Source organism: Hyaena hyaena, unplaced genomic scaffold, assembly GCF_003009895.1.
Source record: "Hyaena hyaena isolate Hyena2069 unplaced genomic scaffold, ASM300989v1 scaffold_21, whole genome shotgun sequence".
NCBI lineage: Eukaryota > Metazoa > Chordata > Mammalia > Carnivora > Hyaenidae > Hyaena > Hyaena hyaena.
The window spans coordinates 5306049-5311618 of NW_024080653.1; positions in this window are offsets into that span (position 1 = coordinate 5306049).

A 5570-nucleotide genomic window follows, 5' to 3' on the forward strand; every position below is an offset into this window, starting at 1 on the left:
ACCCCGAGCGTCGGCGCCCCCTGGGCGCTCTGTCTCGCCGCGCCGGACGCAGGGACCAGGGCCGCGGGCTCAGGTGGACCTCCGCGCCGGGCAGGCCCCGCACGGGGCCCAGGGAGGCCCTCGGGGAGCCCGCGCTGCGGCCGCCACGGGGGCCTCTGGCCGCGGGACGCTGCGCACCGAGCGGCTCGTGCGCAGGTCGCGGCGGCCACGTGACCGTACGCCACGCGTCGGTAGAAACCCGGATGCACGGACGGCGGGACGCGGGGAGGCGTCTCCGCGCCCAGGCTCGCGGCAGCAGGGGTCCCGAAGCCCCGTGTCCGTCCGCGGCCGCTGCTGCGTCGTGGGCCAGCCTGGGGACATGGTGCTCGGCGACAGGCAGACACGGAAGACCAGCGCCCTCAGATTCCGCTGACGCGACGTCCCTGGAGTCATCGATCCATAGACAGCGTCACTGGATGCGCCCAATTTAAACATTTTCAAGAGGGGCGCCTGGGGGGCTCAGTGGGTTAAGCGTCTGACTTCGGCTCAGGTCATGATCTCACGGTTCGTGGGTTCGAGCCCCGCGTCGGGCTCTGTGCTGACACCTCGGAGCCTGGAGCTGCTTCAGATTCTGTGTCTCCCTCTCTCTCTGACCCTCCTCTGTCTGTCTCTCAAAAATAAAAATATTCTAAATTTTTAAAAAAATTTTCGTGAAGTCCTTTTTGTCTATTTTTTTCTTTTGTTACTTCTGACTTTAGTGTCATATCCAGGAAATCACAGCCAAGTCCAATGCCGTGAACCTTTCTTTCCATGTTTTTTTTTTTAATTTTTTCTTAATGTTTTACTTATTTCTAGGAGAGAGAGAGAGTGAGCAGGGGAGGGTCAGAGAGAGAGGGAGTCACAGACTCTGAAACAGGCTCCAGGCTCCGAGCTGGCAGTCAGCACAGAGCCGGACGCGGGGCTCGAACCCACAAACCGCGCGAGATCATGACCTAAGCGAAAGTCAGACGCTTAACCGACTGAGCCACCAGGCGCCCCTCTTTCCATGTTTTGTTAGGCCTTATATTTTGGTCCTTGATCAATATTGAGTAAATGTTTGCGTGTGGTGTGAGGGAAGGGCCCAGCTTCATCCTTTCACGCGTGGATGCCCAGGTTCCCAGCACCATTTGGTAAAAACACTATCCTCACACCACTCAATGGTCTTGGCCCACTTGTTGAAAGTCACTTGAGCATACATACATGTGAGGATTTATTTCTCGGCTCTTATTCTATTCCCATGGTCTATAGGTCTATCTTTACTGCTTTGATTACTGTAGGATTTTTTTAAAAATTTAATTTGTGTTCATTTTTGAGAGAGTGAGAGACAGGGCAGGCACGGGAGGGGCAGAGAGAAGCAGGCTCCAGGTTCTGAGCTTCCACACAGAGCCCAACGCGGGGCTCGAACTCACACACTGTGAGATCATGACCTGAGCTGAAGTTTGACGCTTAACCAACTGAGCCACTCAGGTGCCCCTTGTTCTTCTTTTTCAAGCTTGTTTTGGGGCTATGAGATTCCATATGAATTTTAGGATGGATTTTTCTACTTCTGCAAAAAACATCGTTAAGATTTTCATAGGAATTGCACTGAACCTGTAGATCACTTTGGATAATATTGACATTTTAACAATATTATTCTTCAACCCATGAATATGGGATATTTCAACTTATTTATGTGTTTTAAATTTTCTTTTTTATAATGTTTTTATTTTTTTAAATGTTTTATTTTTGAGAGAGAGAAAGAGAGTGTGAGCAGGAGAGGGTCAGAGAAAGAGGGAGACATAGAATCCAAAGACAGGCTCCAGGCTCTGAGCTGTCAGCACAGAGCCCGAGGTAGGGCTCGAACCCACGAACCGTGAGATCATCAGACGCTCAACCGACTGAACCACCCAGGCACCCCTTTTTACGTTTTATAGTCTTCATTGTACAAGTCTTTCATTTCCATAGTAAAGTTATTTCCTTTGTATTTTTTTTTTTTGAGACAGAGAGAGACATGAACATGAGCAGGGGAGGGGCATAGATAGGGGGAGGCACAGAATCTGAAGCAGGTTCCAGGCTCTGAGCTGTCAGCACAGAGCCCGACAAGGGGCTCGAACCCACGAACTGCAAGATCATGACCTGAGCCGAAGTCGGAGGCTTAACTGACTGAGCCATGCAGGTGCCCCTATATTTTATTCTTTTTGATGCTATTATACAAAGGATAAATGTTATATTTTGTATATTTTAGTATAATTTAATAAAGAGATAGGGGCACCTGGGTGGCTCAGTCGGTTGAGTGTCCAACTCTTGATTTCAGCTCAGGTCATGATCTCATGGTTCATGGGATGGAGGCCCATGTCAGACTTCATACTGAGCATGGAGTGGAACCTGCTTAAGATTCCCTCTCTTTCTCTCTCTCTCCTTCTTCCCCCCAACACATACTCTCTCTCTCTAAAACAAAGGTAAAACAAGGGGCACCTGGGTGGCTCGGTTGGTTAAACATCTGACTCAGGTCATGATCTCACAATTCAGGAGTTTGAGCCCCCCATCAAGCTCTGGTGCTGACAGCTCAGAGCCTGGCGCCTGCTTTGGATTCTGTATCGCCCTCTCTCTCTGCCCCTCCCCCACTCACACTCCATTTCTCTCCTAAAAATGATTAAATGTAAAAAAAAAAAAAAGACTTTTATAGGAATTGCACTGAATCTGTAGATCACTTTGGATAATATTGACATTTTAACAATATTATTCTCCAATCCATGAATGTGGGATATTTCAACTTATGTGTTTTAAAATTTCTTGTTTTTAATAATGTTTTATAGTTTCATTGTACAAATCTTTTATTTCCTTAGTAAAGTTAATTCCTAAGTATTTTATTCTATTTTATGCTATTATACAAAGGATAAATTTATGTTTTGTATATTTTAGTACAATTTAATAAAGAGATGGGGCAACTGGGTGGCTCAGTTGGTTGAGTGTCCAACTCTTGATTTCAGCTCAGGTCATGATCTCGTGGTTCATGGGATGGAGGCCCATGTCAGGCTCCACACTGAGCGTGGAGTGGAGCCTGCTTAAGATTCTCTCGACTCAGGTCATGATCTCGCGGTTCAGGAGTTTGAGCCCTGCATCGGGCTCTGTGCTGACAGCTCAGAGCCTGGAGCCTGTTTCAGATTCTGTGTTTTCCACTTTCTCTGCCCCTCCCCGCTCTCAAAAATAAATAAACATTAAAAAATTGTCTTAATAAAATAAATGGTTAATTAAAACAAAGATGATAGATCGATCGATCGATCGATCGATCTTATAGGATGGAGACAAATAACACAGGCGTTGAAATGGCGGGATAGGTGCACAGGGGCAGACTGGCTGTGCAGGGATACCATGGATATGGTATGGACCATGGATGGCCACGCAGGTGGTACAGTGCACAACTCCAGAGGCTGCCACTCACATATACTATGATGCTGTATCAGGCAGGAGAGGCTCAGTTATGGTGCATAACAAGTGAACCCACAATCTCCTTGACTTCTGGCAATAAAGAGTTCTTTCTTGCTCACCCTGTATGTCCGTCCAGGTTGGCTCTGATGGCATCTCTGCAGCCTCCAGGCTGATGGAGAAGCAAGCCTCTCTCTGGAATACTGTGGCCCCAGAGCAGAGGGGAGAGAGCAGGGCCACTCCACACTGGCTCCTAAAGCTCCTCCCCCCCATTTCAGTGTCTAAAACAATATCTCCCAAATTTGTGCCCAACCAGTGGGGTGGGAAGGGTATTTGTCCCCAGAGAGGGCCAGCCTCCCGAAAATGTTAGAGGACTCTTGGGAATCACGCACCATGACAGGCGTCCCCGGAGGGCACCCGGCCCCAGCAGGATGCGGAAAGGGAAGGAAAGCTTTTCTGCAGGAGGCTACACTGGTCAGTGGGGGCGGAGGCTGCAGGGCCGCACAACCGTGGGAGGCCGGGGGGCCCTGGGGGCTCCGTGTGTGGCAGGTACCCCGGCAGCAGCCGCCCACAGGCTTCTCAGAGGGAAGCTGAGTTGGATGTTTAGGGCCTCTAACCGGAACACGTTCTGGAAGCCATAGTCTCTCACTCGCCAGAGACCGGCCTCTCCAGTGTGAATCCTTGAAATGGTCTTTGTCCTCTCCTAAAACACTGGTCATTTGGGATGAAAAGACCTTGGACTTGGAATTGCGGCCAATAAACACAGTGTCCATCTCTTGCTTGGGGCCACTGACCGTCTGCTGGGCACGTGGACACTCCCCTCACTGCAGAAAGCCTGGGGAGCCGAGCACCTCCTGCTCCACTCAGAGCGCATCCTTCACCTCAGTCTCAAGTTCAGGAGGCCCGAGTGGCCGTGGGGGAGGGGAGCTGTTCAGGGGGGGGGGGGGGTGCACTGAGTCCCCGGGGAATACAAGACACTTCTCCAAGGAGGCATCCCTTCCAGAAGCTTCCTTTCATTAAACTGAATGACATTTAAGACAGCCTCTGAGGGTTCATCTTCTGGAAGTTGTGCCTGCCCGCAGACTTCCCTGACTGGCTCGCTGGTCTGCGGCACCGTGTATAGTTGAGATAAATCCCTGGTTCCCCATTTAGGGGATGCAGCACCCCAAGTACTGCTCTACTGACTTGGTGGGATGGCATTCTTCCTTGAGAGCTTTACCTCTTGTAGAAACAGGCAAAAGCGGTTCCTGTCTTGCTTTGCTTTGAGCAGATCGTTTCCAAAGTCCTCTCAAGCCCCATTTCCCTTCTCAAAGCCGAGCACCTTGGTGGACTCGGGGCTACTGAGAAATGAGGCTGACAGGTTTCCTGGTTTAGGTGTCAGGGGCCTCGCTGAGCCTCACATCTGTGGGGAGGCGGCACCGCTCTCCTGTTGGGGGACCCACACATGGCGCGGAGGGATGAGACCACCCACCCAACATCAGAAGGATGTCAGGACGGCCTGACATACCAAGGGTCTTTCTCCTCCAACACACAAGGAGCCCAGTCTGTTCAGCTCCTGGGATACAGCGCGCCGCTAATTACCCTCAGTCCCCACTAGAAGTGGAAAGCTGCCCAGAGCTAAAAAGTAATCTCAGGGGCGCCAGGGTGGCTCAGCAGACTGAGCGTCCAACTCTGGAGTTTGGCTAGTCATGATCCCAGGGTCCTGGGATTGAGCTTCACCTTGGGCTCAGCACTGAGCACAGAGCCTAAGATTCTCTCCAGCCCCCTCCCCCACTCGCACTCTACAATATAATTTGAATGGTCACTCTTATGTCCTTATGGGTGGTCACAGGAGGGAAACGCAGGATGAAGGCAGGTCCCAGTTTCAGCTCTGAGACTCCACAGCCGTCACGTGCTCTTGGGTCCCTGGGCTCCAATCCCAACAAAGCCCTCCCCCAACAAACCTCCCCCAGCCAGGAAGCTCCACCATCCTCCCCCGATGAACCGTGCTTCTCAGCAGCAAAGGCATACATGGTCCACCTGCATCAGAATACTGCCCTCCCATTCGAAGGCCTTCCAAAGTCCTAAGCTTTTCAGTCTAGTTAAATGTTACTTCCCTAACCCAACCTGCAAGTAGCTTGAAAATTTGATAAAGCTGAAGACTCAGG